At 42.3% G+C, this 24945-nt stretch overlaps 1 protein-coding gene across 1 annotated transcript in view; it reads left to right on the forward strand.

Annotated features, from left to right (window-relative positions):
* LOC127001522 (ITG-like peptide) overlaps positions 1-24945 on the forward strand; it is a 100087-nt gene that overhangs the window by 46124 nt on the left and 29018 nt on the right. The window lies entirely within an intron of this gene.

The raw sequence follows: 24945 nt of genomic DNA on the forward strand, positions 1-24945 counted from the left end.
AAAAAAACGAGGCATTTCAACGAACGACATGAAAAGGGAAGAAAAAGAAATGTGTGTGAGTGTGTGAGTGTGTGTGTGTGTGTGTGCGTAATCCAGGTGGTCTTCATCAAACGCCACGGCCAGGTAGGGAAAAAGCGTGACTCTGACAGCGATAATTTACTGGCCTAACGAGAGAGAGAGAGAGAGAGAGAGAGAGAGAGAGAGAGAGAGAGAGAGAGAGAGAGAGAGAGAGAGAGAGAGAGAGAGAGAGAGAGAGAGAGAGAGAGAGAGAGAGAGAGAGAGAGAGAGAGAGTGTTCCTTATATCGCGGTAATGGAGTGACCTCGTCCGCCAATCACGCAGACGTCAAATCAACGCCCGAAGGAGCCAATACAAGAAGGAGGAGGAGGAGGAGGAGGAAGGTCAAGGGGAGGAAGAGGAAGAAGAAAAGGAGGATGACCGGGACAAAGCGGAGTTTTAGAAGAAAAGGAAGAAAAAGAAAAAGAAGAAGAAGAAGAAGAAGACGAAGAAGAAGAAAAAAACCCAAGAAGAAGAACAAGAACAAGAACAAGAAAAACAAGAAGAACAAGAGGAACAAGAAGAGCAAGAAGAACAACAATCAAAAAGGTAAAAAAAAAAGAAACAAGAAAGAGAGAAGAAAGAGAATAACAAGAATGGGAAATGTAGAAGCAAGCGAATGAGAAAAAAACTAAGAAAAAGCAGAAGGTAGAGAAAAAGAGAAAAACAAAACGAGTGAACAGGAAGAGCGAGGAGACTGAAAGATGCATATAAGAAAAGAAGAAAAAGAAAGAAAATATTAACTATGTACTCCTCATATTCTTTTCCGCCAATCCCTCACAATTACTCGCGTGCTGTGCTGTGCTGTTTCTCATTCGCAATAAAAACAACAACGACGGGGAAACAAACGAGAGGTGGAATAAAAGATAAGTTAAAGACAGAGAGAGAGAAAGAAGAAGAATTCCGTGTACAAAGAAAATCAAATATGTATCTTGTTTACGTTTATTTTTTCTTTTCGTCCTGTCGCTTCCAACTAAACCTCTGTGTATTTTTCTTTCTTCCTCCTCCTCCTCCTCCTCCTCCTCCTCCTCCTCCTCCTTCTTCCCCTCCTTTCGTTCTTTCTTCGCGGAGGATAAAACTATGAGCAAAAACTTCCTTACACAATAGAACGAAATTTATGGAGGAGGTTGCGAGGGGGAGGTGAGAACTATGAGACGCAGAAAGGAAAAGGAGGACGAAGAAACAGCCGAGGAAGCAAGGGAGGGAGGAGTAGAGGAAGGGAGGAGTAGAGGAAGGAAGGCGAGAAGTGAAGGAGGGAAGGATGCAAGGAAGGTGCGTGCGAAAAGGGAGATAAAGTAGGAGTGAGCTGAGTGGCTAAAAATGAGAAAGGAGGAGAATGAGAGCGAAGACAAATGAAGGAAAGATTACAGAGAGAGAGAGAGAGAGAGAGAGAGAGAGAGAGAGAGAGAGAGAGAGAGAGAGAGAGAGAGAGAGAGAGAGAGAGAGAGAGAGAGAGAGAGAGAGAGAGAGAGAGAGAGAGAGAGAGAGAGAGAGAGAGAGAGAGAGAGAGAGAGAGAGAGAGAGAGAGAGAGAGAGAGTAAGGATGTACATTATGGCACAAAATAAAGACGAAAATCAGAGGAAAAAGTGTAGAAAAGGGTGAAGGAAGGGAGGGGAGGAAAAAAAAGGAAAGGGGGTAAAGAAAGAAGGGGAAAAGAGGAAGAAAAAAGAGGAAAGAGGATAAAGAATGGAAAGGGAATCAAGGAGGAAAAACAGGAAAGAGGATGAACGAAGGAAGAAAAAAAAAGATATAAAAAAGAGGAAAGGGTGTCGGGTAAAATTGGGACAGGGAAAACAATGGCGAGGACGTTTATCTTGTTTTGTTTCCCTCTCCCTCACACGCCATCAATTAGGTGAGAGCCAGGTGTGCGTGTGCGTGTGCGTGCGTGTGTGTGTGTGTGTGTGTGTGTGTGTGTGTGTGTGTGTGTGTGTGTGTGTGTGTGTGTGTGTGTGTGTGTGTGTGTGTGTGGAGAAAAAAGGTGTGAAAAGAGGAAGGATAGGTGAGAAGAAAAAGTTAGGTACATGAAAACAGGAAAAAGGAGAACAGGAAAAAAATGAAAGGAAAGTGAGAGAAAGGAAGATGGAACAAGAAAGGAAAGGGGAAGGGAAGGGAAGGGGAAGGGGAAGGGAAGGGGAAGGAGAGGTAAGGGAGAGGCGCCACTGATTCCCTTAACTGACTTGTTTTGTCCAGAGGATGAAGAAAGATTTACATGGGCAAGTGTTTACATGGATACACACACACACACACACACACACACACACACACACACACACACACACACACACATGCACACACATTAATATTTACACACGCACAATGTAAAAGCGAGTCTTGTCAGCAAAAAGAAATATACAGACACGAGGTTGTCACATATGAGTGGAGAGACACGCGAATACAGAGTGTGATAGAGAGACAGACTGACGGATACATGGGGATAGAGAATATAGATTGACAGGCTGGTGAGCTAACATGAAAGGAAGGCACCAAAAAAGGAAAAAGAAATCAGAGAAATGAAAGGAATCATTATATATATCCTATGCAGACGCTTTTATGACGCTTAATAATAACACACACACATATACGCCAACATCCACACACGGACACACTCACACACACACACTTGCACTAGCTCATGTCGGGAGGGTACCTGCTGGCGATTACGAGCCCAACACGAGATCAGGCCGCGGTGGTGAATTACACACGCACTCACATGTACCCATAAATCATAATCAAGATCTAATCCCTAACCCAAACCTATTTCCCCTGACCTATGTTCCCTCATCCCTCCCCTCTCCCTTACACCCTTGCCCTTTACCCATTCCTATTATCATCCCCCTTCCTCCTCTTTCTCCTCGCCCACGCCTGCTCTCGTTAGTTCGATTAGGCAAGATTCTCTCCCACTCACCTTCGCTAAAATTGCCTTCATGTAAAATTGCTTCGACTAGATGAGTGTAATGACCTTTTCTTTCTCCCTCCCTCCTTCGGTAGTTTTCTTTCATTGCCTCGTATATTTCTTTTCTTCCTTGCTTTAATTATTCTTGCTTTTGTTATATATATATTTTTTGTTTCTTGGTTCTTTTTATTTAGTTTTCTTTTTCTTTCTCTGTGTTTTCCTTTCTCTCGTCTTTCTCTTTTTTTTTTTGTCTTCTCTTCTCGTTTGTTTTTATTATATATATTCTTCTTGCTTATTTTTGCTTAGTTTTTTCTTTCCTTTCTCTGAGTTTTCCTTTCTCTCATCTTTGATTTCTTTCACTTTCCTCTTCTCTTCCTTTTTTCCCTTTCTTTCATTTACTCCTCTTTTCCTTCATGACTCATTATTCATACTTCTCTCAAACTTCCTTTTATTATTTTCATCTTTTCATCATAATTCTTTTCCATCTTTCTCGCTCTTTCTCCTTTCCGCCTTTCCTTTTATCTTGTTTTTACCTTCATCATTTATGCTTCGATTTTCTCAGCCCTTCTTTCCTACTCATCCATTTTCTTGAGTTATATGATGCCTTTGTACTCTTTCTCTTCTTTCTTTTCTTACTTTCTAACTTTCCTTTGCTCCTTTCTAAATTTCTCTTCGAACAAAATACATCCGTCAGTCCATTTCCTCCTTAATCTTTTCTTTCGTCACTGTTTTAACTTACTTTCCTTCACTTCCTTTTACACTTCTTTTGATTTTGCCTCTTTCTTCTTCCCCCCCTCCTCTTTTTCCTCCCCACGTTCTGTTATTACTCCCTCCTACATCTCTCTTTTTTTTTTATTCTTCATTCCCCTCTTCCATTAATTTTCTTGCTCGCTCCCACTTCCCTTTATTATCCAACCTTGGTTCTCCCTCCTTCCTGTTAATTCCACTCTTCTCCTTCTCCTCTTCCTCCTCCTTCTGCAACTTCTCCTCCTATTCCTCGTTCCAATTCCCACTAATAAATACATATCCAAGTTTTATTGCCTCCGGGGAGTTTGTGGAGAGGTGGAAGGGAAAGGTGGAAGAGGGAGATAAGGGAGAGAAGGGGGAGACCAGAAGTGTGGGTTGGGGAAAGGTGAGAGGTGGAAAGAGGAGTAAAATTGGGGTGTGGAAGTGAGAGAGAGAGAGAGAGAGAGAGAGAGAGAGAGAGAGAGAGAGAGAGAGAGAGAGAGAGAGAGAGAGAGAGATGAAATTCTAGCGGTGTCAGAAAACTTTAGCGGGTGATGGATGGAACCAAGTATTCAATTAGAGTCCCCTGTATATCTTCCTCCTCCTATCTCTCCTTTCCCTACGTTTATATTCTTTTCCACTCCTGCTCACGTTCTTCCTCTCTCAAGAAATAATGAGCTCCCTTCCAGCATTATAAATGGCTCTTGCTTATTCGTATTTGTGTGTGTGTGTGTGTGTGTGTGTGCACACACACACACACACACACACACACACACACACACATACATACGAATAAGCAAGAGCCATTTATAATGCTGAAAGGGAGCTTATTATTTCTTGTGTTTGTTGTTCTTGTTCTTGTTTTTGTGTTCTTGTGAGTGTGTGTGTGTCTGAGAGGTGTGGGCGTCCCTAATTATGAATATTGCTCTCTTTGGAGATTCAGATGAAGTAAGGAAGGGAAGAAGAGGAGAGGAAAGGATATAAAAGATATATACAAACAATGCAAATAAGTGGAAATAACAAGAGATAAAGCTTGGAAAAACAAAAAAGGGAGAGAAAGGAATTATGTTAAATAAAAGTAAACGGATGAAAAGGGCAAAAGGGTTATAAGAAATAAAGGAAGACTGAAAAAGAAATCGGAGACGTCGCAGGCCGAAAACAGGGGAAAAAAAGTCTACGGTGCTCCCAAGCCAGATTTCAATTACTCCACTGAACGCCTCCTCGGGACCAACACCGTCGCCACCATCATTACCAAAACCCATCACCGCGGCCCCTTACCAACACCATTACCACTAACACCACTCACATCACCATCATTTCCATCATCATTATTGTTCCCATTACCACTAGCAACAACACCATTCATTACCAGGAGAGTTGCCACGATTACAAGTGAGATCCTTGAGAAGAGGATTCAAGATAATTAAAATGATGATGATGATGATGATGATGATGATGAGAAGGAGGAGGAGGAGGAGGAGGAGGTAGAGGAAGAGAAGGAGGCGTGTAAAATGAATGGGAACAAGGTATTTTTTATTAAGAAAGTATTAACAACCCAATGAATAGGAAATACACATGGATGTTAGTTTATATGACTGGTGCGCTATAGCAGAAAAGTAAAAGAGAGCGGAGATAAAGGAGAATAGATGAGAGATGAAGAGAGAGGTAAGACAAGCCCTGGAGAATTCGCCTGGAAAAGTGTTGGTGAATAAATTATGGAAGGGTCAGAGCGGATACGGATCAAATAAGTATATGTGGTCGTGATGATTGGAATAAGATAAGAAAAATGAGGAAAGAGGCAAGACAAATGGTGGAGAATTCGTGTGGGAAGGTGAGCGAGTAGGCATGTTGGTGAATATATGAATGTAGGGAGACGGTTTTGGATCGTCGAACATGTGTAGAACGGTTTGTCATCTCTTAAAACTCCACACGTTACAAATGATATTAATATGTCAAACTCGAGTCACGTCACAGGAGTTTTTAAATATTCAGAATAGGATGTTCGCCTATAAAAAATAAAAAAGGTCGACCAGTTCAAATATAACTAAGCATTTCAAACCCATACTATAACTGCTTGTATTAGTATTAGTATGAGTATTAGTATTCAATGCGTTAGAAAATATATGAACAAAAGAATATACATGATGAACAATATCCAAGGCAAACAGGCTACTCAATTACGAATATTATCAACAATTTAATATTTTCATGTATATTCATTATCCATTAGCTTGCAGACAATCTTATATAGCTTATTCACAATATAATTCAAATTTTGCCATCCTTAGAGAGAGAGAGAGAGAGAGAGAGAGAGAGAGAGAGAGAGAGAGAGAGAGAGAGAGAGAGATTAAGAAAGAGAGGTGGAATAGTGTTACTCGATCCTTTGAGAATCTCCCGAGCTTTATGAATGAATTAGATGCTCCGTGGGCGACACTAGTTGAAGGATGGTCGCTAAGGGGAGGAGGAGGAGGAGGAGGAGGAGGAGGAGGAGGAGGAGGAGGAGGAGGACGTAGCAGTAGGAGGAAGACGAAGTAGAATAAGGAGTAAAAGGTGGTGAAGGAGGAGGAGTAATAAAAGAAGAAAGAGAAGCAGAATTTGATAGATGTTGATGCTGATGGATATATAACAAGGAAGAAGAGACGAGGAAGAAGTAAAAGGAAGATGAAGAGAACAAGGAAAACAAGGAATGACCCACACTGCTACCAATGCCCAACTCCCCCCCCCACACACACACACGCACACACGCTTAAGCACGCACGAGCGCACGAATGCACGCCAGAGGGGAACAAAATAAACTTTCCCGGAGGACTAATGTGAGTTTCCTTCATAAACTTTCTCCATGAACACAATTTTCCGCATTTAAAACCACAGAGGCACAGACAGACGCACACACACATATACACACACACACACACACACACACACACACACACACACACACACACACACACACACACACACACACACACACACACACACACACATTAAGGGACATATTTAATGTTATTTTAAAGGTTATTATCTTTCCATTTCTTGCCATACCTTTCCCTTTCTTCCCCTTCTGCAGGTAATCAAGTCTCAGGTGAAGGGAGGTGTAATACCGAAGCGTCACCTAAATACATTCTTGTACAGCAGAGTAATAAAAACAATGAGAAATAAAGACAAAGAAATTATAATATAAAAGCATTGACGTCGCCCAATGAATAATTTAGTTGAGCCTGAAGGCGGAATAGAGGAGAACGAGAAAATATGAGTGGAGGAAAATGGCCGAGAAAATTCACTTAGTTTGCAATGCATTAGAATGAGGGAGGGAGGAGGGATGGAGGGCTTGGAGACGACTCGGAAAATGTATATCTCTCTCTCTTAAGATACACCTTTATCTCTCTCTCTCTCTCTCTCTCTCTCTCTCTCGACTACCTTCCTTCTTACGTAAAACACACCTTCCCTCCCTTTCTCTACCTCCTACTCTCTACCAATCCATCTAGGGCCCCCTTCACTACACACACACACACACCCTCCTCCTCTACACACACTATCCATCATCACCTGTCCCCCTTTCCCTCGGCCCTTCCTTCCTAACCTTATGTTCAATTAGCTAAAGCACTCCTCATCTTTCACCTCTTATGTAACACCATACCCTCTCTTACTAACTCGTTCCACTTGTTTATTGCTTCTCTTCCTAACACAGTAAACAACATCAGCGTCTCCTTTCCCACTTAAAACACTCCTTATCTTTCTCTTCTCATGTAATAAATACCAAACCGTTCCTTGCTAACTCGCTTCACTACTTTCTCGCTCCTCTTTCACAAACACTATACATTTTCATCTATCCCCTCCCCTCTATTTCACCATTCACTTAACCCAATTACCTAAAATACTCCTCATCCTTCTCTTCTTATGTAATACCAAAACCTTCCTTCCTTTACTGACCCGTTTCATTGCCTTATCACCCCTCCTCCACACACACTGTACATCATCACCTACTCCTTTTCTTCTATTCGACCATGCACTCTACTCAATTACTTAAAATACTCCTCATCCTTCTCTTCTTATGTAATGCCAAAACCTTCCTTTCTTTACTAACCCGTTTCATTGCCTTATCACCCCTCCTCCACACACACTGTACATCATCACCTGTCTCTTTCCCTTCATTCCATCATTTACTTTACCTAATTATCTAAAGCACTCCTCGTCTCTTCTTATGCAATACTAAAACCTTGCTCACGAACTCATTTCACACATTTTATATTATTATCCATCCCTTTCCCTTCATTCCACCAATCACTCAACCCAATTATCCAAAACACTCCTTAGTTTCCTGGCAATAATTCACCCTTCGTTTATCCACTTCCCTCCCCTCCCCATTTACTACCTACCCCTTCCTCTTCCTCTCTTCCCTTACCTTCCGCTTACCTCACACTTTAATCATGGGGAGAGCTTGATTAAGGACCCAGGTAAGAGTTATTGATTAAAAAAAAGGTAAATGAAAGCTTTCCTCATCACTCAGAGTGCCCCAACAGGTGGCAGAGGGCAGGTGGATCAAACGAGGCTGACCGATACACGGGTTTGCTTAATGGCTAAATGGGTGGATCTTCGAGCCTTTTGCTAACTATGCCCGCATCTGGATTGTCACCTTGTTTATATGCAGTTACAGGCACGCACACACGGAAACCCACCCAAATAAGCACACGCACACACGCACACACACGAACATGACCATCTGACCTTGCTCTGTCTGTATATTTAACTAATTGCTCCCTGCTACATTGCTATTATCACAAACACAAAAACAATGATGAGAACAACTACTACTACTACTACTACTACTACTACTACTACTACCACCACCACTACCACTAATAATACTAACACAACCATCGCTATTACTCAAGAAAATTAGAACAAACAAACAGAGAAAAGTGCAGTAATAACCCAAAGAAAAAACATTAAATAAATGAATCATAAAACTAACAATCGCCTTCACCAACACCATCACCATCATCATTACTACCATCATCATCACTACTATCACGGCCATCAGCGCTAATGAGTTTTGTTGCGCCACTTGGGAGAGAACCAAACAAACTTTCTACCTCGGATGAACAGCAAGTAATTAAAAGCACCTTCATTACATCAACGTCCATTAATTAGACTCGTTACTCTTCCATGACGTCCAGGTAAGGCAGGGAAGGAGAGAGAGAGAAGGAGGGAGGGAATGAGAGTGAGTAGGTGAGGGGGTAAGCGAGGGAGGAAAGGAGAGAGAGAAGGGAGGAGTAAAGAGGTCAGGGGTTATTGTCTCCACTTGACCTGACCTGATGTGACCTCTTTATGACCTCTACGTGACCTCCTGAGCGTTGCCTGTGTGGGTATTATCTATTTATTCTTTAATTTTTCTTGTTGCTATTCTTTTCTCCACTTTCTGATGTGTTGGTGTGTGTCTGTGTGTGTGTGTGTGTGTGTGTGTGTGTTCGTGCGCCCTCTAGCGTGTATATTGTGCCTGTGTATATATCGTGTTAGCTCGCGTGTGTGTATGTAGAAACGTTCATGTATAAATCAACGCACACACACACACACACACACACACACACACACACACACACACACACACACACACACACACACACACACACACACACACACGCCCCCACACACACACACACACACACACACACACACACACACACACACACACACACACACACATTCCCCCCTCCCCCCACACACCCACGCCCCCCCCCCAACCCCCCTTCCACTCCACACACTATTGCACAAACACGTTTAAACACGATATATATCCCGGAGGCACACGGGGCATACGTTATCTGTAATATGATTGGTTGAAACGCCGGAATAACACATTGACATTTGCTCGCGTATTGCCTGAACGGTTTGCAGCAGCAGGTTATGACGTAATTCTCGCTGACTAGATGGCAGAGAGAGAGAGAGAGAGAGAGAGAGAGAGAGAGAGAGAGAGAGAGAGAGAGAGAGAGAGAGAGAGAGAGAGAGAGAGAGAGAGAGAGAGAGAGAGAGAGAGAGAAAAGCTCAGTAAAGAAGAGAAAGAGAGGAAATAAGAGTCACAAAGAAAGGAATAACGAAAAGAAAGGAAAAAATAAAATCGTAACTGAAAACGGAATGAATGAATAAGAATGGGAAGCAAAACGAAAGAGAGAAAGCAAAGAAAAAAAACACAGAAAAAAAAGACGAAATAAAGACAAAACAAGAAATGACATGAACAAGAAAAAATAAAACAGAAGAGAAAGCGAAAGAAGAAGATAAAAACGCAGTAAAGAGGAGAAAGAGAGAATAAAGAGAGTCACAAAGAGATGAATAATGCAGGCCAGTAAAAGCACACTCGCAGACGTCGCTCTTCCGTCCCGGCAACTACATCAAGAGCCTTTCAAGAGCGCCTCCCTCAAGACCAATTGTTTCCCCACCCACGGCAAACCTTCTCTCAGCCTCCTCCTCTCCTGCCTTCTCCTTCCTTCCTCTACCATTCGTCTCCCGCTTTAATGTTTTTTCTCTCTTTTAACTTTATGTATTTTTATTTTTTCTTCTGTTATTCTTTTGCGTCTTTCCTTCCTACTTCTCCTTCAAGACCAACTGTTCCTCCACCCACGGCAAGGTGCTCATTCTTCTCTCCCTTCCTTCTCTGCCATTCTTCTCTCGTTTGGTGCTTTTTATCTCCAAGCTTTTTCTTTCTGCCTCCCTCCTTTATCATTCCTCTCTCGTTTTAGGGATTTCCTTTATTTTTCTTATTCCTTTTAATCTCCATGTTTTGTTTTCTTCACCCATTTTTTGGCCCCGTCCGTTTTCTCCTCCTCCCCTTTTTTTCCTTGCTTCTTTACTCTCTCTCTCTCTCCTCTCTGCTTTACTTTTTTCCTTCATTCTTTGTTTTGTCCATCCTCCTCCTCCATCAAATTTCTTTTACTCCTTCGTTCTTTTGCCCCATCCATCCCCTCTCACCTCTTTTCATTACTTCCTCTTTTCTCATCTACCTGTTTTACTTTTTCTCCATCAGCCTTTTATTCTCGTCCATCCTCTCCCTCCTCCCATTATCTGAATTCTCCCTTTTTTTTCGCCTCTTTACATTGGCTTTTATCTCTCTTACATTTTTTGCTCATTCGCTTCAATCTTACTTTTCTTACCTTTCTGCATTGTTTTCTTTCCTTATCTCATATTTGTCCCCTCTCTCCCTCCCTCCCAATCTCCACTGAGGCCTCATACACTCATACTTTTTCTTCTCTCCCCTCTCCTTGCTTTATTTTATTTCCTCTCATCTATTTTTTTATCTATCCCCTCCTTCCCCTCTTCCATTTTTTTAGTTCTCCCTCTTTTCTCATTTCCTTGCATTACGTTCATCTCTCATACCAATTATTTTTTTTCTAATTCACTTCCTCTCTCAATTTTCTTATCTCCCTCTATTACTTTCCTCATCCCTTTTTTGTCCTTCTATTCCTTTTCTCTCTCTACAGCATCCTACCCTCATTATTTTCTAACTACTTTCCGTTTCCTATCCTTTCTTTCTTCCCTATCTTTATCTTTTCCTACTTCCCTTCCTTTATCCTTTTTCTAGCTACCTTCCCTTTCCTATCCTTTCTTTCTTCCCTATCCTTATCTTTTCCTACTTCCCTTCCTTTATCCTTATTCTAGCTACCCTCCCTTTCCTATCCTCTCTTTCTGCATTTCTTTTTTCATCCTCCTTTTTGCCGCCTCTCTTACCATCATCCCTCACCAAGCTAGAGCGAGACCTCCAAATATCACGTGGCAGGACTTCCCTCGCCGCCAGAATGTAAATATGACTCGGGTTTACGTCGCGCCGTGAAACTCTGCTGCCACTCTCTCGGCCAGGCAGCGAACCCCAACGCGGAAAACAAGAGAGGAAGGAGGTATTCTGTGAAGTGGAATTGAAGAAGGCTTACAGGAGGGGCTGGAAATGGTTTGACAGAGGAAGGAAATAAATAAAACAAAGAATACGAAAGGAGTGGAAGGAGAGAAAGAAGAAAGAAGTGGGAGAAGGAAAAGAAGACAGCGGAAGAAAATAAAATAACAAAGGATATGAAAGAAGTGGGAGAAAGGAGAGAAGAAGGGAAAGGGAAAGAGAAGGGAAAGAAGACAGAGCAATAAAATAAAATAACAAAGGATACGAAAAGGAGTAGAAGAAGAGAAAGAAGAGAACAAAGAAGTGGGAGAAGGTAAAGAAGACAGCGAAAGAGAATAAAATAACAAGGATATAAAGGAGTAAAAGAAGAGAAAGAAGAGAACAAAGAAATGGAAGAAGGAAAAGAAGAGAGCAGTGTAAGTTGTGTGAAAAGGAACCAAGGAAGAAAGTAAATAGCAGGAGTGGGAGAAGGGAAAAATGAAAGAAGTGGAAGAAGGGAAAAAAGAGAGCAGTACCTATTGTGCGAAGAGGAACCGAGAGAGGAAGTAAATACCTTTGTTTCACGGCTAGACAGAGGGCAAAAGAGGGGAATAAGGGGATGAGAGAGGCCTGAGGGGAAGGACAAAGAGTGGGCAGGGGGATTAGTAAAGAGGGGAGATGGGGACGGGGTACAGTAAAGGCTAGCAAAAGGAAAGAAGAGGAAAAAGAGAAAACTGTAGGATAGAACGGCAAAAGGAAAGCAGATCGTACTTTCTGAGAGGGAACCGTGATGGGTTTGTGCTTACGTTTCATGGTTAGACAGAGAAGATTAGAAGGAAGACTGGAAGAGGTTAGAGAGTGGTTAGAGGTTAGAGGTTAGAGGTTAGAGAGGTTAGAGAGAACACGAATTAGAAAACGAGAAGAGGGAGAAGGGAGGGAGGAAATGAAAAGAGAGGAATGGAAAAGGGAGAGGGAAATAACACGAGGAAGGAGAAATGGAGAATTGATGAATAATGGAGGAAGAGGAGACGGGAAGGAGGGAGGGAAGGGAGGAAGGAAGGGAGGAAGGAAAGGGAAAGCGGGGAGGAAAAGGAGGAAATTGCGTTTATGGAGACGAAAATAGAGGAGAAAATAACGTGAGGAAGGATAAATGGAGGAGAAGGGATGCATAAGAGAGGAAGAGAAGGTTACACGAGAAGGATAGAGAAATAGGGGAAAAGGGAGAAAGGAAGGGGAAAGAGGGGATGAAAAGGAGAAAATTACGAAAATGGAGAAGAAAAAAGGGAGAACGAAGTAACATTAGGAGAGAGAAAGAGTAAAGTTGCATGCGTGGAGAGAAAGAAAAAGAGAGAGAGAGAGATAAGGCGAGAGAGAATAACAAATAGAGAGATAAGCAAAACGAAAGAGATAAGAGATAATAAAAGTGAGGAAGGAGAGAGGTAGGGTGATGAATACGTAAAAGGAAGAAAAAGAAGAAATGAAGGGAAAATGTGGACGAAAGGAGAAGAGGAAAGGAAGAACGAGAAAGAGTGAAGTTGCTTGTGTGGAGAGAATGAAAAAGAGAGAGAGAGATAAGACGAGACAGAATAACAGATAGAGATAAGAGAGAATAAAAGTGAGGAAGGAGAGAGATAGCGTATGAATACATAAAAACAAGAAAAAGAAGAACTAGAGGGAAAATGTGGACGAAACAGGAAAGTAACGAGATAAAAGAAAAGTGGAACGAGGAAAGTGGAAATGCAATATGCAGTAAGTGGCGGAAAGGGAAAAATATGTACCCAGTGGAAGATAAACGAGAAGGAGGGGGAGGAGGAGGTGGAGGAGGAGAAGGAGGAGAAGAAGAGGAGGAGTGGTAGTGGAGAAAGAGAAAGAGGAAAAGCAGAAACATATCTTCGAGGCACAAAAAGAAGAAGAAAAAATAGAAGAAATAAAAGAAGAAAAGATGAGTTAACGAAAGAAAGAAAGAAAGAAAGAAAGATAGCGAGACAAAAAACACAGACAAAATATAAAAAAAAGAAAGAAAAGAAATACCAATGAAGAAAAAATCGAAACAGAACAAAAAAAAATCGAAAGGAGAAAATTTATTAAAAAAGAAATAAAAAAAATGAAAACGTAAGAAACATGAAACTTAAAAAAGGAAATAAAAAAGAAAATAAAGAAAAGAAGAGAACATGGCGTATACATTCGAGAGAGAGAGAGAGAGAGAGAGAGAGAGAGAGAGAGAGAGAGAGAGAGAGAGAGAGAGAGAGAGAGAGAGAGAGAGAGAGAGAGAGAGAGAGAGAGAGAGAGAAGGAGAGGTAGGATCTTATACTCATCTCTTCTAGGAATAGTTAGTGTTATGTTTCCTCCTCCTCCTCCTCCTCCTCCTCCTCCTCCTCCTCCTCCTCCTCCTCCTGTCATGCCCTCAAAGTGAACTCGTTACGGACGCCTTAACAACAACTCGTATTTTCTGATGACAGGATTTTCTTGGCTGTAGAGGTCGAGAAAGATAAAGAGAAGGAGAAAGAAAGGGAAGAAAGAGGAGGGAGGGGAGGAGGAGGGGAGGAGGAGGAGGAGAAGGATGAAGAGTAAAGAGAAGGTTGGTGAGGAAAAAGGAGGAGGAGGAGGAGAAAAAGGAGGGGGAAAAGTAAGATGAGGAGGTAGGTTCTCTTCTCTACTAACACATGACAAAAAAAGTACAAGGAAAAAATATAGAGAGGCCTTTGAAACTGAAATGACAGTAAACAGTTTCTGAGTGGATATAAGAACACACCTCTCTCCATATCTGTCAACCTATCTGTCTATCTATCTCTATTTATCTGTATCTATTTAGCAGAGACAAAGTAAAGGCGATGAAAACCTTTGTGAGATAGAAAAAGAGAGATAAGTATCAACAATTCCCATAAAAAACTCCTCCTATAACTTCTCCTTCTCCTCCTCCTCCTCTTCCTCTATTTTCGTACTCTTCCTCCCTCTCTCCCACTAACTGACGTCCATTTGTTATGCTAAGGAGGTGAGTTAGGGCCCACGTCCACTCTTCCCTTGAGACGTCTTCAGCCAAAGCCACTCGGCCTTAACAGATGAGCTTTGGAAAGGGACTCGAACGTTTGACAAAGGCCGCGAGTAAACAAGACATGGAAAATATATGGAGGGTGCGTGTTTGTCTTTTCTGAGTACGGCAAAACGTAGCAAGATAAGGGGTTTGTGTGTTTGTTTTATGGAAAGTTCTTCAGGTTTTCCTTCTCTCATAACCTCAAAACGCAGAAGGGTGAAACGTTTTTGATGGGCAAGAAAAACGTTGATGATAAAACGTTTGTTATTGTGAGGGAGTTCTCTTGTTTTCTTTGCTGGGAACGCTCAAATGTGGTATGATGAAACGCTTGTGTTATATATGGAAAGGTCTTCGGGTTTTACTTCTCTCATTCAAACGCAGAAGGGTGAAACGTTTTGATGGACAAGAAAAACGTTGATGATAATTCGTTTGTTATTGTGAGGTAGTTCTCTTGTTTTCTTTGCTGGGAACGCTCAAATGTGGTATGATGAAACGCTTGTGTTATATATGGAAAGGTCTTCGGGTTTTACTTCTCTCATAACTTGAAAACGCAACGGGGTGAAATGTTTTTGATGGGCAAGAAAAACGTTGATGATAATTCGTTTGTTAATGTGAGGTAGTGCTCTTGTTTTCTTTGCTGGGAACGCTCAAAATGTGGGATAAAGAAATAGTTTTGCGGGTAAGAATGAAAATAAGAATTGTACTTGGCAATTTGGTCTGATATTGATTTTTTTTTTTTTTTTTTTTTTTTTTTACTATTCTGATAAACCCAAAACGTATTCTATTTGACCTGATATCGAAGCGTTTTTTTCTTTTTTCACTTACTCATGACGTCAGAAGCTATTAACCTAAAATGTTTCGGTAGGCAAAAAAAAAATAATAATACTGTCAATGTTATTTGTTTTCAATGACGGAGCGTGTGATTAATATTTCAGTAATCAACAAAGCGAGTATTTATAGCCAACGGTGTTTTCTGCTTATTCACATGAGATACGTGTTCAGTTAATGGAGGGGGAAAGCTCATCCGCCATTTGTATAATTGTTTTCAGAGTCTATTTATATGAACGAACTCATATAACAATTTACTTTATTATTATTTTGTTTTCCTGCATCTGTTTCTGCATTTTCCTTTTATAATTGTTTTCATAGTCTATTTATATGAACTAACTCGGATAAGAATTCACTTTATTATTCTTTTGTTTTCCTGCATCTGTTTCTGCATTTTCTTTTCCCGAAAATAGCTCACATATCAATTTACTTTCCTATTCTTTTATTTCTAAGCATCTGTTTCTGCATCTTCCTTCCATTACATGTTTCCGAAAATAACTCACATAACAATTTACCTTATTATTATTTTATTTATATGCATCTGTTTCTGCATTGCCCTTCGCTTTCATATGTTCCCAGAAACCTACACTTCCACTATTTACTCCATTTATTAATTTATTCCATTCATTTAATTATTTTTTTGTTCAATCTATGTTTATTTTCACTTTTCTGAGGTCCTGAATATAAACATTTCACTAACCAGTTAAGCCATCACAGGAGTAAACATTCAATATCATTTTCCCACGTGTGTAATTAATGACCCAATGAACATTTCACTAACCAGCCAAGCCCCAACAGGAGTAAACATTTCTATATTATTTTTCCCACCAGTGTAATTAAAGACCCACTAAACATTTCACTAACCAGGCAAGCCACAACAGGAGTAAACATTTCTATATTATTTTGCCGGCGTGTGTGTGATTAACGACTCACTAAACATTGCCACTTTACGGAACGGCGCGATAATCGTCCCCAGAACACAGCCCACGCACGCACTCACGCTAGGATGAGGATGATAATTTTTTTCTCGGTTATTTTTTATGTTGTTGGCGTTATTCACCTCTGGGATGCTGTACGCTGGTTTTTTTCCCATTTTCCACATTTGCTGTCTGTCTGTCTGTGTGTGTGCGTCTGTCTGTCTGTCTATGTATCTTATCTTCATCCTTCGTCTTTTTTTTTTACCCCCTTCCTCCCTTTCTCCATCCCTCCAGCCAATCCCTCCTCTATCTATCGCTCCCTCATTTTTCTACTCTCTCCAAGACTCTCAGACACTCTCACAATCTCTTCCTGACTGACGGAGAAAAAGAAACCAAAAAAATATAATCTGCCATACAAACGACGGTACACATAACGTCAATGCCACCACTACTACCACCACCTCCACCACCATTACCAGTCACCACCACAACCACCATGAAAAAAAAAAAACATGAAACTCTGCCCTGTACTATAATTTGACGCTGTGTGGCTACATAAGTTCCCTCGACACTCTGTAATCCCCCACTGTAATCCCCTTTCAAACACACACACACACACACACACACACACACACACACACACACACACACGCACACACGCTCACAGGTAGACGAGGAAGAGGAAGGAAAAGTCGAGAAAGGCAGGGACAGGGGACCATAATACAGTTATGGTCCGGTGAAGGGGAGGAAGACAAGGGAAATGGTAGACTGTGGTTAAGGGCGAGGCTGGGACAGCGTTTTTATAGAATCTGTCACCCTTGTCCCTGGTCACCCATATTATGCAGTGCGTCAAGGCGTAGAGAGAATGGTGAGGACTGGAAAATGTTATGGAGTAGTAGAGAAAATTAGGAAACAGGGCACGGGAATCACTAGTTACGATGGGGCGGTATTTTTCAGCAATCTGTTACTTTTGTCCCCAGTCACACATACTAAGCAGACCCTCAGGACGTAGAGAGGATGGTGAGAAGTGGAAAATCTTAGCTAATACTACAGTAGAAGAGAACACAGGGTAATAGATTCATGACTTAGGATGGGGCAGTATTTTTCAGCAGTCTGTCACTCTTGTCCCCAGTCACACATACTAAGCAGACCATCAGGACGTAGAGAGGATGGTGAGAATTTAAAAACATTAGCTAGCAGTGTAGTGACAGAGGGAACAAGGTAAGAGATTCATGACTTACGATGGGACAGTATTTTTCAGCAATCTGTCACACTTGTCTCCAGTCGCTCTTACTAAACAAGGAGGTAGAACAAGGAAAAGAACGGTGAAAAGTGTTAAAAGTTTGCTTGTAGTTATAATAGGGAATGCAGGGTAGAGGGGTAATGGATCAGGGGAAAGGGATACAGGAAAGGGAAAGGGGATAGGGGAAAGGGTAAATAAGGAAAGGGAAACGGGTCAAAGAAGGGGAAACGGGAAAGAAAAAAGGAAACGGGAAAGGAAACAGGAAAGGAAAAGGGGAAAAAGGATAGAGGAAAGGGAAAAAAAGGAAAGGAAAACGTGTCAAGGGAAAGGGAAACGGGAAAGGGAAACGGGAAAAGTGAAAGGGAAACGGAAAGGAAAAAAGGGAAAGGTAATCGAGTCAAGGGAAAAGGGAAAAAGGGAAAGGCAAACGGGTCAAAAGGAAGAGAAAATAAGAGGAAAGGAAAACAGGTCAAGAGAAATAAAACAGACTGCCAACACATTTTCCATCAACCTACTTCATCACATCCTCCTTACTAAATACACCGTGGAAATACGCGTACCGGATAGGCTTAGTGATGGTAGGGAGAAAGTAGGCCAATACAAGAGTGTTTGGACAGGGTAATAGGCTTAGGAGGAGGCAAAAGGAAGATAGTGAACATAATCAGATGAAAAGACAAGACGGATGAGGAAAACGATACAGAAGAAGAACTGAACGGAGGAGCAAAGGAAGGGATGAGAAAACAGGGAACTGGAAGGGAAGGAGATGAGAGGAGGAAGGAATTGACTAAAAGGATGGACAGGAAGGAGTAACGATGGAACTAGAAGGGAAGGAGATGAGAAGACCAAGGAAGGAACTAGAAGGATGGAAGGGATGATAAAACAGGGAACTGGAAGGGAAGGATATGAGAGGAAGAATAAATGACCTAGAAGGATGGAAGGGAGAACTTACGATGGAACTAGAAGGAAATGAGACGAGAGGAGAAAGGAAGGAAGTGGAAGGATGGAAGAGGGGACTAAACAGGGAACTAGAAGGGAAAGATAAATAAGAGAAGTTAAGAAATGAGGTAAAAGGATACTTGAGATGAGGGTTTCTAGAAAGAGGAAAGGAATGGAGGAATAATGAGGGACTTGAGAGAGAGAGAGAGAGAGAGAGAGAGAGAGAGAGAGAGAGAGAGAGAGAGAGAGAGAGAGAGAGAGAGAGAGAGAGAGAGAGAGAGAGAGAGAGAGAGAGAGAGAGAGAGAGAGAGAGAGAGAGAGAGAGAGAGAGAGAGATTGAGAGAGGACCTAGAAGAGAATGAAGGGAACAGAGAGGGTAATAGGAAAGAAAAAGAGAATAAAGAAATAAACAAAGGGAAATGATTAATGGAGTTTCAGACCTCATTTACACGATGTTCTTGTAATCTTCAAAAGAATACAATTAACATAATCTACTCCTCTCTCTCTCACACACACACACACTCACACACACACGCACACACACTACAACGTAATCTTCTATGTTACGAGCTCAGTGTCATCGTTATTTTCTTTCCCTTCACATCATCTACACCTTCAGTCTTTCCTGCTCAGTTGTAAGATCTTTTTTTCATCCTCTGTTCGCTGACGGGAAGAATTAACGAGTTCTTTTTTTACTACTTAAGAGAAAGAAATTGTGGGAACGTATTTTTCGCGTTGTACAGCTTCTCTTTTTCTCCTTTCTCCTCCCCTCCTCTAATCTCCTTCCCTTTGTCTTTTTTTCTCCTCTCCTCTTTTCTCTCTTCTTTCCTACTTCTTCCTATTCAACTAAGACTGTTTTTCTTTATTCATCTCTTCTTCTCTCTACTCTTCTTTCCTCTTATCTACTCTTCTCTATTTCATATCTTTCCCTCTCATTAAATTCATCTTTCTCTCGTTCTTCAGTTTTAATTTCCATCACTTAGTCTGGTCTCTTGTTTCTGTTTTCATGTTTTTTTCCTTTATTTTTATTTCTTTTCCTCTCCTTTTATCGTATCTACACTCATATACTTTCTTTTTCCTCCCATCTCCTCTGTTCTATCTACCCATTTATTTGTTTAACTACCCTCTTTTATTCTCTTATTCCATCTACACTCATCACTCAACTCCTCACTCTTCCTATCTTCTCTCCACTCCTCTCCTCTCCTCTATCTACACACCTTTCTCTTATTCTCTCTCCTCCACTATCTAATCTCTACGTCATCCAGTCTCTACGCCTCACAAAATAGACAATCCAGGAACAAAAAATAAAGAAAACAAAAACGAAGCGACTCAAGTTTGACAATTATACAACGTAACTTCTTTCTGGTTCGTTGACGAGTCGTGAAATTGTCCTCCTTTGATTCTACTCGGCTTTTTTTTCCTCTCTCTATTCTGTTCCCTGGGGGCTAGAGGGCGGAATTTGAGTCTCTTGTTCTCCCTCTTACTTTTTTCTCCTACGCCTTACTCCACTACTTTCTCCACTCCCTCAAGGAAAAAACACTGGGGACGTATTTTTCGCTTTATATAACTTCTCTTCTTTTCCTCTCTTCTCCTCTCCTTTCCTCTCGCCTCCATAACTCTTCCATTCTCTTTCCCTTTTCTCCTCTTCTCCTTTCCCCTTACTGTCTCTCTCCCTCCTGCCTTTCTCCTAGTTCTTCTCCTCTCTCCTAGGTATACTCTTTTCTCCTAGTCAAACGCTTTCCTCCATGGCATACTCTTTCCTCCTAGTCTTATTCCTTCCTCCTTTTCCTACTCCTTCCTCATAGGCTTACTCTTTCCTCCTTGTCTAACTCATCCTCTTCTCCTATTCCTTCCTCTTTGTCCTACTCTTTCCTCTTCTCCTAGTACTAGTCCTCCTTCTAATCCTACTCCTTCTTCTAGTCCTCCTCCTCCTCCTCCTCCTCCTCCTACTTCTTCTCCTAATCCTCCTCCTCCTCTCTCTCTCCCTACTCCCAAGAAAGATTAATCCGCCCTGACGAGTTCCTGAATTAGACACGTTTCACAGAACTACCTGAGCAAGATTGTAGAGTACCGCTTACCTGCGAGTTGGTTCCCTTCCCTCTTTCCCTTTTCCTAACGTTCCTTACCTTACCTTTCCTTACCTTCCTTACCTTTTCATTACCTTACCTTCCCCCTTTCCCCATCCTTGCAAGTTGGTTTCCTTCCCTCTTTCCCTTTTCCTTCCCTTCCTTACCTTACCTCTCCTTACCTTCCTTACCTTTCCCCTACCTTACCTTACCCCTCTCCCCCTTCCTTACAAGTTCGATCCCTTCCCCATTCCCCCTTCCCTTCAAGTTGGACCTCTTCCCCTATCCCCCATGCATGCCAGTTCGTCCCATTCCCCTTTCCCTGTCCTTACTTTCCTTCCCCCTTTCCCCTTCCTTTCAAGTTGGTCCCCGTCTCCCTTTACTCTCGACCTGACCTTCCTTACCTCTTTCCCCTTTCCCTCATCCTCCCAAGCTGGTCTCCTTCCCCCTTTTCCTCGTCCTTACCTTCCTCCCTTACCTTCCTACCTCAACTTAAGAAGGGACGTGTTTACCTTCATTACTGATTCATCAAACTTACCTTATCGGAGTTTCTGAAGTACCTGAGAGGAATAGGAAAGTAGATTAGTTTTTACAGGTAAGTTGGTTTAGGTTCCTATACACACACACACACACACACACACACACACACACACACACACACACACACACACACACACACACACACACACACACACACACACACACACACAGAGGGAAGTCCAGATCCTATAGAGTCTCGTATTTCCAAAGAATCACAAACAGGAAGATCCATATCCTTCCCATCCTTCCATCCTTCCCTCCCTCCCTCACACCCTTTCCTTCCTCCGTTTTCCATACAAACATAATCTAACTTTCCCCTCCTCTACCCTTCTTCCTCTTCTTCTTCCACCTCCTCCTCCTCCTCCTCCTCCTCCTCCTCGTCTCTTGCCCCTCCACTTTTTTTTTCCCCTCCTTCATTCACAAAGAAATCCTCCTCCTCTTGCTCCTCTTCTTCCTCCTCCTCCGTCCATGCTCCTTCGCTCCTTCCTCTTCAGCATTGCGAAAGACCTCACTCTCTCCTCAAATACACACACACACACACACACACACACACACACACACACACACACACACACACACTCCACCATCACCTCATCCTCGCACACCCCACTCCATCTCTTCCACCCAACCACACGCGACTCTTCTCTTTCCACGCCCACTCACACACAAAAACACAGCCCAACACCCACTCTTCTCCACACGTAAACCCCCCCCCCCCCCCCCCGTGACCAATACTGGACTCGTGTCACGCAATCTTGCCCCCTGCTGGCTAACGAGAGTGTTTGGCGAGCGAGTGAGAGAGAGAGAGAGAGAGGGAGGAGGAAGGAGAGTAAACAAGAGAGGCGAGAGAGAGAGAGAGAGAGAGAGAGAGAGAGAGAGAGAGAGAGAGAGAGAGAGAGAGAGAGAGAGAGAGAGAGAGAGAGAGAGAGAGAGAGATCGACCTAGAGAGAGAGAGAGAGAGAGAGAGAGAGAGAGAGAGAGAGAGAGAGAGAGAGAGCGAGAGAGAGAGAGAGAGAGAGAGAGAGAGAGAGAGAGAGAGAGAGAGAGAGAGAGAGAGAGAGAGAGAGAGAGAGAGAGAGAGAGAGAGAGAGAGAGAGAGAGAGAGAGAGAGAGAGAGAGAGAGAGAGAGAGAGAGAGAGAGAGAGAGAGAGAGAGAGAGAGAGAGAGGCCTGCGTGGGTGGAAAGGAAATCTCTGTATGGAAGGAAAAGCTGACCGTGGAGTTAGGGAGAGGACAGGTAAAGGTAAGGTACGTTAGAGGGAGGAAAATGAGGAACAGGTAAGGAAAAAATGTGGAAGAGGATGGTGCAGGAAGAGTGGATTGTAGGTAAGGTATGAAAAAAAAAAAAGGAGGTGCAGATAAGATTAAAAAAAAGTGGAGGAGGATGGAATGAGGTCAGGTGAGAATGAGTGGAATGAATATAAGGTTGAGAGTGAGGAAGAACATGGGGATGGATGATAAATATAATTAGGGGTGTAGTGAGTGAGGATGGTGGATGAGAATGGATGTAGGTGAGTGACGAAGTATGGGTGAGTGGGTGATCAAGGAAGTGGGTGAAAAGGGATCAAATGGATGAGTGGAATTCTGAGTGGATGGGTGAGTAGATACGTGGGTGAGTGGATGAGTGAGTGGTGTGTTTGTGATTGGAAAGATGAATGGATGGATGAAGAAGCAGGGACACATACAAGTGGAACAGGCAGAGTTAGAGACGGATGGATGGATGCATATGCGTGAATGGATGAAAATGGGATGAATGATGGATGATGAATGGGAGTAGAAAAAAAATAATACAGGAGTAGGGAGGAAAGGAAGCGTAGGAAAGATAAAGTACAAGACAGATGAATGAGTAGGATGTGACTGTAGATGTGTATGGATGGAACGTCAGAGCAGGAACGGGGGTGAAGGGGTGAATGGGTAGGGTGAAAGGGTGTGGGTGTGTCGTGGTTGTAGTAGTGGTGGGGGGTGGGGGGGAGAGGCGCGTGCGGGGGGGGATTAGCGCGGGCGGGGAGTGTGTAGTGGGTGGGTGTGTGGGCGGGCAGTGGGCGTGGTTTGGTCTCCTTGAGGAAGGTCACCAACCCAGCGTTCTAAAGGGGACGGTCTGACGGCGAGGTACGAGGAGGAGGAGGAGGAGGAAGAGGAAGAGAAAGAGGAAGAGGAAGAGGAGGAGGAGGAGGAATGAGCGGATAGGATGAGGACACGGATGAGGAGAATGGAGAATGAGGACTAGAGGGCTTAGAAAGAGGAAGAAAAAGAGAAAGAGGAAGACGAAGAGAAAGAGGAACAGAAAGAGGAAGAGAATGAGGAAGAGTAAGGGGATGAGGAAGAGGAAAAGGAAGAGGATAAGGAAGAGGAAGAGGAAGAGGAACAGAACGAGAAAGAGGAAGAGGAGGAAGAGGAAGAAGAGGATATCAGAAGAGGAAGAGAAGGAGGGCGAAAAAGACGTAGAAAGGAAGGATAGAGACGAAGGCAAAATATATGAAAAGGAGGAGGAGGAGGAGAAGAAGAAGAAGAAGAAGGAGGAGGAGGAGAAGGAGGAGGAGGAGAAGGAAGAGGTTCAGAAGGAGGATTTCACAACATATATAACATACCAACTTCCAAAGCGGACTCTCTCTCTCTCTCTCTCTCTCTCTCTCTCTCTCTCTCTCTCTCTCTCTCTCTCTCTCTTACTACTTTTCTTCGCTCATTTCTCATCTCCTTCTTTCTTTCTTCTTTTCTCTTATTTCCTCTTCTCAAACTTACCCCGTTTCTGCTTTCTCGATCCTTCCCTAACCTTTACTTTCCTTCCTCCTCCTCCTCCTCCTCCTCCTTACATACTAATTTCCTTCTCTCCTTCCTCTCCTCCTTCCTCTCTCCCTCCCTCCCTCCAACTCTCAATTTCTCAGGTCTTATTCAGGAGGGAACATAATATTTGCAGGAGGAAAGGAAGGAACGGAAAGGAGGGGGGAGAAGATGGGCAAAGGGAAGAGAGGAAAGAAGGAAAAAAGAAGGAAATAAAGGAAGAAAGAAGGAAGTATAAAGAAGGTGAGTAAAGTGAGTTAGGTTAAAACAAAAATAAGAAAGTTTGCAAAGGAATAAATAAGTAGAGAAAAAAAAAACAGGTTAAAATTGAAAAAAGAAAGATGAGAGAGAGAGAGAGAGAGAGAGAGAGAGAGAGAGAGAGAGAGATTCCATATTTTGACGTTCATTTGTGTGTTTACTTGGAAAACGAAACTAGTTGGAGGAGGAGGAGGAGGAGGAGGAGAGGGGAAGAGGAGGAGCAGGAAGGGAAGGAGTAGTAGAAGGAACAGGATGATAAGAAGGAAAAAAATAAAAAAAGGAAAGAATAGAAAGAAATAGAAATACAGAAAATTAGAAAGGAAATAAAAAAAGAGTAGAAAAAAACAAAAACAATAAAAAAATAGAATACGAGAAAAACAAAACGAAACAGCATAAAGCAAAAAAAAAATATTAAGAGGAAGAGGAGGAAAAAGTTGAAAAAGGAAAATAAGAAAAATGAGGAGGAGGAGAAGGACGAGGAGAAAGAAAAGGAAAAGGAAAAAAAACGAGACAAAGTATAGATTACGTACAGAAACAGAAAACAAAAAAATAGAAAAAAATAATATATGCAAACGAGGAAAATTAATAAAACAAAACAGGTAGAGGAGATAAACAGGGAAGATAAATGGACGAGACGGATTAGCGAACATCACGCGACAGACGAGACAAAATAGAAAAAAACAAAAGTAAAGAATGAAAAAAAGGAGGAGGAGGAGGAGGAGGAGGGGGAGGCGGAGGAGGAGGAGGTAGTGACATTATATACCTGTGATATTTTTGGATGATTATTCTCAGGGGGAAGATATACAGGTGTGTGT

The sequence above is a fragment of the Eriocheir sinensis genome, chromosome 21 (assembly GCF_024679095.1).
Source record: "Eriocheir sinensis breed Jianghai 21 chromosome 21, ASM2467909v1, whole genome shotgun sequence".
In the NCBI taxonomy this organism is placed as follows: Eukaryota; Metazoa; Arthropoda; class Malacostraca; order Decapoda; family Varunidae; genus Eriocheir; species Eriocheir sinensis.